The sequence below is a fragment of the Oncorhynchus tshawytscha genome, unplaced genomic scaffold (genome assembly GCF_018296145.1).
Source record: "Oncorhynchus tshawytscha isolate Ot180627B unplaced genomic scaffold, Otsh_v2.0 Un_scaffold_16528_pilon_pilon, whole genome shotgun sequence".
In the NCBI taxonomy this organism is placed as follows: domain Eukaryota; kingdom Metazoa; phylum Chordata; class Actinopteri; order Salmoniformes; family Salmonidae; genus Oncorhynchus; species Oncorhynchus tshawytscha.
Genome location: NW_024609388.1, coordinates 124,824 through 138,073, shown reverse-complemented (window position 1 = coordinate 138,073; position 13,250 = coordinate 124,824). Strand labels below are relative to the sequence as shown.

Here is a 13,250-nt window from a genome sequence, read left to right as displayed (position 1 = left end):
TTCCCTCTCTTTCTCTCCATCTTCCCTATTCACTACATCTCACCCTCTCCTTCTCTCTGTTTTCCTTCTCTTTCTCTCCGTTTTCCCTCTTTCTCTCTGTCTTCCCTGTCTGTCTCTGTCTTCCCTACTCACTACCTCTCACCCTCTCTTTCTCTCAGTCTTCCCTCTCTTTCTCTCTCCTTCCCTCTCTTTCTCTCCGTCTTCCCTCTCTTTCTCTCTCCTTCCCTCTCTTTCTCTCCGTCTCCCTACTCACTACCTCTCACCCTCTGTCTCTCCATCTTCCCTACTCACTACCTCTCACCCTCTGTCTCTCTGTCTTCCCTCTCTTTCTCTCCGTCTTCCCTACTCACTACCTCTAACCCTCTCTTTCTCTCTGTCTTCCCTACTCACTACCTCTCACCCTCTCTTTCTCTCCGTCTTCCCTCTCTTTCTCTCCGTCTTCCCTCTCTTTCTCTCCGTCTCCCCTACTCACTACCTCTCCCTCTCTTTCTCTCTGTTTTCCCTCTCTTTCTCTCCGTCTTCCCTCTCTTTCGCTCCGTTTTCCCTCTCTTTCTCTCTGTCTTCCCTACTCACTACCTCTCACCCTCTTTCTCTACGTCTTCCCTCTCTTTCTCCTCATTTTCCCTACTCGCTACCTCTCACCCTCTCTTTCTCTCCGTCTTCCCTACTCACTACCTCCCACTCTGACGGTCTCATGGTTTTTTCTCTCAATCCCACGGTCTCTTCTCTCTTTCTCTCTGTTTTCCCTCTTTCTCTCCACCTTCCCTCTCTTTCTCTCCGTCTTCCCTCTCTGTCTTCCCTCTCTGTCTCTCCATCTTCCCTCTCTTTCTCTCCGTCTTCCCTCTCTGTCTCTCTGTCTTCCCTACTCACTACCTCCCACTCTCACGGTCTCTTCTCTCAATCCCACGGTCTCTTCTCCCTTTCTCTCCAGTGGTTTATGAATGGCATTATGGCTGCATGGTTATGAATAGCATTGAAAAGCCTTTATCGCCTGCAGTGATGCCTCAGGTGGAGGAATGAGCTGGCCTTACATAAACTGTGTCCCAAATGGCAACCTATTCCCTATATAGTGCACCACTTTTGAGCAGAGCCCTATTTGCCCTGGTCAACAGTAGTGCCCTATATAATGAATAGAAGGCCATTTGGGAAACAAACCACCGAGAGATCAGCACCAATCAAACTGTCAGAAGACATCAACAGCTCTGTGACTTTGCGTCTCTCTCTCTCTCTCTGAGCTGTGTGTGGGACGATGACAGTTGACTGTTCAGTTATACTGAATGACTCCCTACTGTTGGTGAGCTGTAGTGTATGTTGGTGAGCTGTAGTGTAGTGAATGACTCCCTACTGTTGGTGAGCTGTAGTGTAGTGAAAGACCCCCTACTGTTGGTGAGCTGTAGTGTATGTTGGTGAGCTGTAGTGTACTCCCCTACTGTTGGTGAGCTGTAGTGTATGTTGGTGAGTTGTATGACTGAATGACCCTACTGTTGGTGAGCTGTAGTGTACTGAATGACTCTCTACTGTTGGTGAGCTGTAGTGTATGTTGGTGAGCTGTAGTGTATGGTGAGCTGTAGTGTATGTTGGTGAGTTGTAGTGTACTGAATGACTCCCTGATGTTGGTGAGCTGTAGTGTATGTTGGTGAGCTGTAGTGTATGTTGGTGAGCTGTAGTGTTTGTTGGTGAGTTGTAGTGTACTGAATGACTCCCTACTGTTGGTGAGCTGTAGTGTAGTGAAAGACTCCCTACTGTTGGTGAGCTGTAGTGTACTGAATGGCTCTCTACTGTTGGTGATCTGTAGTGTATGTTGGTGAGCTGTAGTATGTTGGTGAGCTGTAGTGTACTGAAAGACTCCCTACTGTTGGTGAGCTGTAGTGTACTGAATGACTCCCTACTGTTGGTGAGCTGTAGTGTATGTTGGTGAGCTGTAGTGTACTGAATGACTCCCTACTGTTGGTGAGCTGTTGTATGTTGGTGAGCTGTAGTGTACTGAATGACTCCCTACTGTTGGTGAGCTGTAGTGTACTGAATGACTCTCTACTGTTGGTGAGCTGTAGTGTATGTTGGTGAGCTGTAGTGTGAAAGACTCCCTACTGTTGGTGAGCTGTAGTGTACTGAATGACTCCCTACTGTTGGTGAGCTGTAGTGTATGTTGGTGAGCTGTAGTGTACTGAAATGTTGGTGAGTTGTAGTGTACTGAATGACTCCCTACTGTTGGTGAGCTGTAGTGTATGTTGGTGAGCTGTAGTGTACTGAAAGACTCCCTACTGTTGGTGAGCTGTAGTGTACTGAATGACTCCCTACTGTTGGTGAGCTGTAGTGTACTGAATGACTCCCTACTGTTGGTGAGCTGTAGTGTATGTTGGTGAGCTGTAGTGTACTGAAAGACTCCCTACTGTTGGTGAGCTGTAGTGTACTGAAAGACTCCCTACTGTTGTTGAGCTGTAGTGTACTGAATGACTCCCTACTGTTGGTGAGCTGTAGTGTACTGAAACACTCCCTAATGTTGGTGAGCTGTAGTGTATGTTGGTGAGTTGTAGTGTACTGAAAGACTCCCTACTGTTGGTGAGCTGTAGTGTATGTCCCTAATGTTGGTGAGCTGTATGTATGTTGGTGAGCTGTTGTGTACTGAATGACTCCCTACTGTTGGTGAGCTGTAGTGTACTGAATGAGTTGGTGATCTGTTGTATGTTGGTGAGCTGTAGTGTACTGAATGACTCCCTACTGTTGGTGAGCTGTAGTGTACTGAATGACTCTCTACTGTTGGTGATCTGTAGTGTATGTTGGTGAGCTGTAGTGTACTGAATGACTCCCTACTGTTGGTGAGCTGTAGTGTATGTTGGTGAGCTGTAGTGTACTGAATGACTCCCTACTGTTGGTGAGCTGTAGTGTACTGAATGACTCCCTACTGTTGGTGAGCTGTAGTGTATGTTGGTGAGCTGTAGTGTACTGAAATGACCCCTACTGTTGGTGAGCTGTAGTGTACTGAATGACTCCCTACTGTTGGTGAGCTGTAGTGTATGTTGGTGAGCTGTAGTGTACTGAAAGACTCCCTACTGTTGGTGAGCTGTAGTGTAGTGAAAGACTCCCTACTGTTGGTGAGCTGTAGTGTACTGAATGACTCCCTACTGTTGGTGAGCTGTAGTGTACTGAAATACTCCTACTGTTGGTGAGCTGTAGTGTACTGAATGACTCCCTACTGTTGGTGAGCTGTAGTGTATGTTGGTGAGTTGTAGTGTACTGAATGACTCCCTACTGTTGGTGAGCTGTAGTGTACTGAATGACTCCCTACTGTTGGTGAGCTGTAGTGTACTGAAAGACTCCCTACTGTTGGTGACTCCCTACTGTTGGTGAGCTGTAGTGTACTGAATGACTCCCTACTGTTGGTGAGCTGTAGTGTATGTTGGTGACTTGTAGTGTACTGAATGACTCCCTACTGTTGGTGAGCTGTAGTGTACTGAATGACTCCCTACTGTTGGTGATCTGTAGTGTATGTTGGTGAGCTGTATGACTCCCTACTGTTGGTGAGTTGTAGTGTACTGAATGACTCCCTACTGTTGGTGAGCTGTAGTGTATGTTGGTGAGCTGTAGTTGGTGAGTTGTAGTGTACTGAATGACTCCCTACTGTTGGTGAGCTGTAGTGTACTGAAAGACTCCCTACTGTTGGTGAGCTGTAGTGTACTGAATGGCTCTCTACTGTTGGTGAGCTGTAGTGTATGTTGGTGAGCTGTAGTGTACTGAAAGACTACCTACTGTTGGTGAGCTGTAGTGTACTGAAATACTCCCTACTGTTGGTGAGCTGTAGTGTACTGAATGACTGTTGGTGAGCTGTAGTGTACTGAATGACTCCTACTGTTGGTGAGCTGTAGTGTACTGAATGACTCCCTATTGTTGGTGAGCTGTAGTGTATGTTGGTGAGCTGTAGTGTACTGAATGACTCCCTACTGTTGGTGAGCTGTAGTGTATGTTGGTGAGCTGTAGTGTACTGAATGACTCCCTACTGTTGGTGAGCTGTAGTGTACTGAATGACTCTCTACTGTTGGTGAGCTGTAGTGTATGTTGGTGAGCTGTATGACTGAATGGCTCCTACTGTTGGTGAGCTGTAGTGTATGTTGGTGAGCTGTAGTGTACTGAATGACTCCCTACTGTTGGTGAGCTGTAGTGTACTGAATGACTCCCTACTGTTGGTGAGCTGTAGTGTACTGAATGACTCCCTACTGTTGGTGAGCTGTAGTGTATGTTGGTGAGCTGTAGTGTACTGAATGACTCCCTACTGTTGGTGAGCTGTAGTGTATGTTGGTGAGTTGTAGCGTGTACTGAAAGACTCCCTACTGTTGGTGAGCTGTAGTGTACTGAAAGACTCCCTACTGTTGGTGAGCTGTAGTGTACTGAAAGACTCCCTACTGTTGGTGAGCTGTAGTGTAGTGAAAGACTCCCTACTGTTGGTGAGCTGTAGTGTACTGAAAGACTCCCTACTGTTGGTGAGCTGTAGTGTACTGAATGACTCCCTACTGTTGGTGAGCTGTAGTGTACTGAATGACTCCCTACTGTTGGTGAGCTGTAGTGTACTGAATGACTCCCTACTGTTGGTGAGCTGTAGTGTACTGAAAGACTCCCTACTGTTGGTGAGCTGTAGTGTATGTTGGTGATCTGTAGTGTACTGAATGACTCCCTACTGTTGGTGAGCTGTAGTGTACTGAATGACTCTCTACTGTTGGTGAGCTGTAGTGTATGTTGGTGAGCTGTAGTGTAGTGAAAGACTCCCTACTGTTGGTGAGCTGTAGTGTACTGAAAGACTCCCTACTGTTGGTGAGCTGTAGTGAGTGAAAGACTCCTACTGTTGGTGAGCTGTAGTGTACTGAATGACTCCCTACTGTTGGTGAGCTGTAGTGTACTGAATGACTCCCTACTGTTGGTGAGCTGTAGTGTACTGAATGACTCCTACTGTTGGTGAGCTGTAGTGTATGTTGGTGAGCTGAGTGTACTGAATGACTCCCTACTGTTGGTGAGCTGTAGTGTATGTTGGTGAGCTGTAGTGTACTGAATGACTCCCTACTGTTGGTGAGCTGTAGTGTACTGAATGACTCCCTACTGTTGGTGAGCTGAGCTGTTGGTGAGTGTAGTGTACTGAAAGACTCCCTACTGTTGGTGAGCTGTAGTGTACTGAATGACTCCCTACTGTTGGTGAGCTGTAGTGTACTGAATGACTCCCTACTGTTGGTGAGCTGTAGTGTACTGAATGACTCCCTACTGTTGGTGAGCTGTAGTGTAGTTGGTGAGCTGTAGTGAATGACTCCCTACTGTTGGTGAGCTGTAGTGTACTGAATGACTCCCTACTGTTGGTGAGCTGTAGTGTACTGAATGACTCCCTACTGTTGGTGAGCTGTAGTGTATGTTGGTGAGCTGTAAATGACTCCCTACTGTTGGTGAGCTGTAGTGTATGTTGGTGAGCTGTAGTGTACTGAAAGACTCCCTACTGTTGGTGAGTTGTAGTGTACTGAATGACTCCCTACTGTTGGTGAGCTGTAGTGTACTGAATGACTCCCTACTGTTGGTGAGTTGTAGTGTACTGAAAGACTCCCTACTGTTGGTGAGTTGTAGTGTACTGAATGACTCCCTACTGTTGGTGAGCCTCTAGAATACATGTGACGTATCATCAAGGCTCTTCAGACGGTCATAGACGTTGCTACTGAGCAAGTAAGACCAGAACACTGTGTGTGTGTGTGTGTGTGTGTGTGTGTGTGTGTGTGTGTGTGTGTGTGTGTGTGTGTGTGTGTGTGTGTGTGAGAAAAAAAGGTGACTTGTCAAGGAATCAAATCAAATGTAATTGATCGCATGAACATATTTAGCAGTCCAACAGAACAGACTGTACCTCTGGCCAAGCCTTGACCCCAGGTGTGATGTCAGGCAGCGTGAGACAGCACCTGTCCCGTCTCCCAGGCAGCGTGAGCCCCCACCTGTCCCGTCTCCCAGGCAGCGTGAGGCCGCACCTGTCCCGTCTCCCAGGCAGCGTGAGCCCCCTCCTGTCCCGTCTCCCAGGCAGCGTGAGCCCCCACCTGTCCCATCTCCCAGGCAGCGTGAGCCTCCACCTGTCCCGTCTCCCAGGCTGCACCTGTCCCGTCTCCCAGGCAGTACCTGTCCCGTCTCCCAGGCAGCGTGAGCCCCCACCTGTCCCGTCTCCTGGCAGCCGGGAGACCAGACCCACCCAGGCAGCCGGGAGACCAGACCCTCCCAGGCAGCCGCAGCCTGGGGGTATAAGAGCTGACAGGGCCCTGGTCTTGTCTGTGTTTTCTGAGTCAGGGTGAAGTTTATTGAGTCCCCCTATCAGGCCCTATCTGGCTCTCTGTCACCTGAGCCCCGGTGTCCCCGGTGGCCAGTGTCGTCTTCCCCCTCCAGCCAAGTGTTTGGGAACGCAGCCTGCATGCAGAGCAGAGAGGACTGCCTTCAGCAGGCAAGCCTCATATACACACTCACAGAGAGGCCTCACCTCACAGAGGGTGATGAGGCACTCAGAGCACTGACCTGATCACAGCACATTGGGATGCTAGGACACTGGCTGATACTGGGATAGTCTTTAATGGGACACTGGCTGATACTGGGATAGTCTTTAATGGGACACTGGGATAGTCTTTAATGGGACACTGGGATAGTCTTTAATGGGACACTGGGATGTCTTTAATGGGACACTGGGATAGTCTTTAATGGGACACTGACTGATACTGGGATAGTCTTTAATGGGACACTGGGATAGTCTTTAATGGGACACTGGCTGATACTGGGATAGTCTTTAATGGGACACTGGCTGATACTGTCTTTAATGGGACACTGGCTGATACTGGGATAGTCTTTAATGGGACACTGGCTGATACTGATAGTCTTTAATGGGACACTGGCTGATACTGGGATAGTCTTTAATGGGACACTGGCTGATACTGGGATAGTCTTTAATGGGACACTGGCTGATACTGGGATAGTCTTTAATGGGATACTGGCTGATACTGGGATAGTCTTTAATGGGACACTGGCTGATACTGGGATAGTCTTTAATGGGACACTGGCTGATACTGGGATAGTCTTTAATGGGACACTGGCTGATACTGGGATAGTCTTTAATGGGATAATGGGATAGTCTTTAATGGGACACTGGGATAGTCTTTAATGGGACACTGGCTGATACTGGGATAGTCTTTAATGGGATACTGGCTGATACTGGGATACTGGGATCTTTATTGGGATACTGGCTGATACTGGGATAGTCTTTATTGGGATACTGGCTGATACTGGGATAGTCTTTAATGGGATACTGGGATAGTCTTTAATGGGACACTGGCTGATACTGGGATAGTCTTTATTGGGATAATGGGATAGTCTTTAATGGGACACTGGGATAGTCTTTAATGGGACACTGGCTGATCTTGGGTTGATCTATATTGGGATACTGGCTGATACTGGGATATTCTTTAATGGGATACTGGCTGATACTGGGATAGTCTTTAATGGGATACTGGCTGATACTGGGATAGTCTTTAATGGGACACTGGGATAGTCTTTAATGGGACACTGGGATAGTCTTTAATGGGACACTGGGATAGTCTTTAATGGGACACTGGGATAGTCTTTAATGGGACACTGGGATAGTCTTTAATGGGATACTGGCTGATACTGGGATAGTCTTTAATGGGATACTGGCTGATACTGGGATAGTCTTTAATGGGATACTGGCAGATACTGGGATAGTCTTTAATGGGATACTGGCTGATACTGGGATAGTCTTTAATGGGATACTGGCTGATACTGGGATAGTCTTTAATGGGATACTGGGATAGTCTTTAATGGGACACTGGCTGATACTGGGATAGTTTTAATGGGACACTGGCTGATACTGGGATAGTCTTTAATGGCTTACTGGCTGATACTGGGATAGTATTTCATGGGACACTGGGATAGTCTCTAATGGGACACTGGCTGATACTGGGATAGTCTTTAATGGGATACTGGCTGATACTGGGATAGTCTTTAATGGGACACTGGCTGATACTGGGATAGTCTTTAATGGGACACTGGGATAGTCTTTAATGGGACACTGGGATGGTCTTTAATGGGATACTGGCTGATACTGGGATAGTCTTTAATGGGACGCTGGCTGATACTGGGATAGTCTTTAATGGGACACTGGGATAGTCTTTAATGGGACACTGGCTGATACTGGGATAGTATTTATTGGGATAATGGGATAGTCTTTAATGGGACACTGGCTGATACTGGGATAGTCTATAATGGGACACTGGCTGATACTGGGATAGTCTTTAATGGGATACTGGCTGATACTGGGATAGTCTTTAATGGGACACTGGGATAGTCTTTAATGGGACACTGGCTGATACTGGGATAGTTTTAATGGGACACTGGCTGATACTGGGATAGTCTTTAATGGGATACTGGCTGATACTGGGATAGTCTTTAATGGCTTACTGGCTGATACTGGGATAGTATTTAATGGGACACTGGGATAGTCTCTAATGGGACACTGGCTGATACTGGGATAGTCTTTAATGGGATACTGGCTGATACTGGGATAGTCTTTAATGGGACACTGGCTGATACTGGGATAGTCTTTAATGGGACACTGGGATAGTCTTTAATGGGACACTGGGATGGTCTTTAATGGGACACTGGCTGATGGGATAGTCTTTAATGGGACGCTGGCTGATACTGGGATAGTCTTTAATGGGACACTGGGATAGTCTTTAATGGGACACTGGCTGATACTGGGATAGTCTTTAATGGGACACTGGGATAGTCTTTAATGGGACACTGGCTGATACTGGGATAGACTTTATTGGGATAATGGGATAGTCTTTAATGGGACACTGGCTGATACTGGGATAGTATTTATTGGGATAATGGGATAGTCTTTAATGGGACACTGGCTGATACTGGGATAGTCTATAATGGGACACTGGATGATACTGGGATAGTCTTTAATGGGACACTGGCTGATACTGGGATAGTCTTTAATGGGATACTGGCTGATACTGGGATAGTCTTTAATGGGACACTGGGATAGTCTTTAATGGGATACTTTAATGGCTGGCTGATACTGGGATAGTCTTTAATGGGATACTGGCTGATACTGGGGTAGTCTTTAATGGGATACTGGCTGATACTGGGATAGTCTTTAATGGGATACTGGCTGATACTGGGATCGTCTTTAATGGGATACTGGCTGATACTGGGATCATCTTTAATGGGATACTGGCTGATACTGGGATAGTCTTTAATGGGATACTGGCTGATACTGGGATAGTCTTTAATGGGATACTGGCTGATACTGGGATAGTATTTAATGGGATACTGGCTGATACTGGGATAGTCTTTAATGGGATACTGGGATAGTATTTAATGGGATACTGGCTGATACTGGGATAGTCTTTATTTTTAATGGTACAGTGAGAAGGTGGCCTCCATCTTAGACTTCCCTAAATTCCAGTCATTTGAACAGAATACAGTATTCTGGCCCTAGTTGCTATTGTGCTCAGTGTTATTTTGGCCTTTTCTAAAATGAATGTTTTTCTCATTTAGCATCGTCCATGTTCCAGTAGCTTACTGTTGATGAGAGATGTCCAGTACAGTAGTCCCCCAGGGCTCATTATCTCCACCATCAGCTACTCCTTGGGGACTCCCCTGCCTCTAACCAGAGCAGTAACATCGATACCTCTGTCAAATATCTTCACTCTCTCTCTTTCTCTCTGGCCTGCCTGCATGGCCCTGGTTCAGATCTAACATGGTCTCTCATGGCTGGACAGCCTAGCTTTGTGAATAATTAAAACTCTGTGTAGTGAGTCCCAAAATGGCAACTTATTCCCTATATAGTGCACTACTTTTGACAGGAGCTATAGTGCCCAACTGGGCCGTCCTCTGGTCCAAAACAGTGCACTATGTAGGGCATAGGATTCCATTTGGGACTCTGACTCCGAAACACAACAGTAAATAATAGAGGCAGTGATGCAGCAGCTGATGATGTCATGGAGGCAGGTAGTCTAGTGGTTAGAGTGTAGGGATGGCAGGTAGGAAGTGGAGAGGGAGAGGGAGGGGGAGGAGGGGGAGGAGGAAGTGAAGAGGGGGAGAGGTGGAGAGGGAGGAGGAGGAAGTGAAGAGGGAGGAGGAGGAAGTGAAGAGGGAGGAGGAAGTGAAGAGCGAGGAGGAGGAGGAAGTGGAGAGAGGGAGGAGGAGAGCGAGGAGGAGGAGGAAGTGAAGAGGAGGGAGGGGGGAGGAGGAAGTGGAAGAGTGGAGAGAGGGAGGAGGAAGTGGAGAGGGGAAGGAGGAGGGAAGTGGAGAGAGAGGGAAGAGGATAGGGAGGAGGAGGAAGTGGAGAGGGGAGGTGGTATCACAGCAGAGGTTCTTGCCACATGGAGGCCTTTGAAGACCAGCTTTGAACCTGACCTTTCTCTGACTGACTGAAGGGAGGAGGAGGAACCTGTGATCGTATGGCCGAGCCAGGGTGATCTGAAATGGTACCGAAATTATACCGTATTTGTAACCTCGTGACCTGGAGAATAGAATGGAGTTTGATAAAGACATTGAAGTAAATTGTATTATAATGTATTTAGCTGTGACAGATTACAGGAAGGGGAGTGGCCATATGTGACAGATTACAGAAAGGGGAGTGGCCATATGTGACAGATTACAGAAAGGGGAGTGGCCATATGTGACAGATTACAGGAAGGGGAGGAGTGGCCATATGTGACAGATTACAGGAAGGGGGGAGGAGTGGCCATATATGACAGATTACAGGAAGGGGAGTGGCCATATATGACAGATTACAGAAAGGGGAGGAGTGGCCATATGTGACAGATTACAGGAAGGGAGTGGCCATATATGACAGATTACAGAAAGGGGGAGGAGTGGCCATATGTGACAGATTACAGGAAGGGGGAGGAGTGGCCATATGTGACAGATTACAGGAAGGGGAGGAGTGGCCATATATGACAGATTACAGGAAGGGGGAGGAGTGGCCATATGTGACAGATTACAGAAAGGGGAGGAGTGGCCATATGCGACAGATTACAGAAAGGGGAGTGGCCATATGTGACAGATTACAGAAAGGGAGTGGCCATATGTGACAGATTACAGAAAGGGGAGTGGCCATATGTGACAGATTACAGGAAGGGGAGGAGTGGCCATATGTGACAGATTACAGAAAGGGGAGTGGCCATATGTGACAGATTACAGAAAGGGGAGTGGCCATATGTGACAGATTACAGGAAGGGGGAGGAGTGGCCATATGTGACAGATTACAGGAAGGGGGAGGAGTGGCCATATGTGACAGATTACAGAAAGGGGGAGGAGTGGCCATATGTGACAGATTACAGAAAGGGGAGTGGCCATATGTGACAGATTACAGAAAGGGGAGTGGCCATATGTGACAGATTACAGAAAGGGGAGTGGCCATATGTGACCACCTGGATTCAGTCCTTTTGTAGCAACATTTGAAAAAGTGTTTTTACATTTGGATAAAAGTAGAAGAGCTATAAAATCAGACACTGCAGTTGAGGAACAATAGGAAAGTAATTCTGCTTTGATAAATTTGTACCGAACGGATTTCTGTCTGCTTGAACACCAACAACAATACACAAGAAAACATGAGTTGACCCAGGGAATCGATATGAACCGCTAGTTAGCGGTTTGTGGAGCGATGGGTAACGATGCTTCGTGGGTGACTGTTGTCGATGTGTGCAGAGGGTCCCTGGTTCGAGCCCGGGTATGGGGCGAGGGGACGGTCTAAAGTTATACTGTTACAAATATACCAAAATCAAAATGGGGGAACCTTTTCCTTTTATAAACTTGCAATGAAAACGACGTTCTGACTAAATTAAAAATGTAGAATATCTGAATGTGAAAAGACTGGACGCCCTTTTGACTCCATTTTGGTTGTACATCTTGTTTGTCCAGCGTTGTGTCCAGTCACTCCGGATCACACTGACCGTGGCGTGAACAGGAAGTAGCCCGTCACAAATTTTTCCCCAACTTATCTTTGTCGATAGCGCCTGCTAAATTCAGGGCAGTGATGTTGTTAAGAGCAGAAGCAACACTTTCGCAGTTCTTCATGGTTAACGTTATATCTTTCATAAAAGCGGATTGGTAGCATGGATTATCTACACCTACTGAGCAGATCATGTTATAGACAGAAACATGCTTACATGGTAGACCAATCAGAACTCATCTCTCGGCATGTCCAACCCACCCATTGTCTCAGCCAATCGTGTTCTTAAATTCATCAGTTGTTCTGCTCTCTGGCACACGCAGTCGGAGTAGATTGCCAGATCGGAGTAGAAATAGGAGTATATTGCCAGATCGGAGTAGAAATAGGAGTATATTGCCAGATCGGTGTAGAAATAGGAGTAGATTGCCAGATCGGAGTAGAACTCGGAGTAGATTGCCAGATCGGAGTAGAACTCGGAGTAGATTGCCAGATCGGAGTAGAACTCGGAGTAGATTGCCAGATCGGAGTAGAACTCGGAGTAGATTGCCAGATCGGAGTAGAACTCGGAGTAGATTGCCAGATCGGAGTAGAACTCGGAGTAGATTGCCAGATCGGAGTAGAACTCGGAGTAGATTGCCAGATCGGAGTAGAACTCGGAGTAGATTGCCAGATCGGAGTAGAACTCGGAGTAGATTGCCAGATCGGAGTAGAACTCGGAGTAGATTGCCAGATCGGAGTAGAACTCGGAGTAGATTGCCAGATCGGAGTAGAAATCTCGGGTAGATTGCCAGATCGGAGTAGAAATCGGAGTAGATTGCCAGATCGGAGTAGAACTCGGAGTAGATTGCCAGATCGGAGTAGAACTCGGAGTAGATTGCCAGATCGGAGTAGAACTCGGAGTAGATTGCCAGATCGGAGTAGAAATCGGAGTAGATTGCCAGATCGGAGTAGAAATCGGAGTAGATTGCCAGATCGGAGTAGAACTCGGAGTAGATTGCCAGATCGGAGTAGAACTCGGAGTAGATTGCCAGATCGGAGTAGAACTCGGAGTAGATTGCCAGATCGGAGTAGAACTCGGAGTAGATTGCCAGATCGGAGTAGAAATCGGAGTAGATTGCCAGATCGGAGTAGAACTGGAGTAGATTGCCAGATCGGAGTAGAACTCGGAGTAGATTGCCAGAGTGAATTTACAACGCAAGAGATACGCTAACTGGGTAACAGTCGTTCAAGTTCAGCATAGCTACATTTCTTGCATAGCTAACATTTCTTGCAT

The 13,250-nt window shown here is 47.1% G+C and overlaps 1 protein-coding gene across 1 annotated transcript in view; it reads left to right on the top strand.

Moving 5' to 3' along the window:
* The window catches only part of LOC121844697 (ryanodine receptor 2-like), a gene marked incomplete at its 3' end in the record, with an annotated part of 132,737 nt that overhangs the window by 12,432 nt on the left and 107,055 nt on the right, over window positions 1-13,250 (top strand). The gene's annotated exons all lie outside the window — the stretch shown is intronic.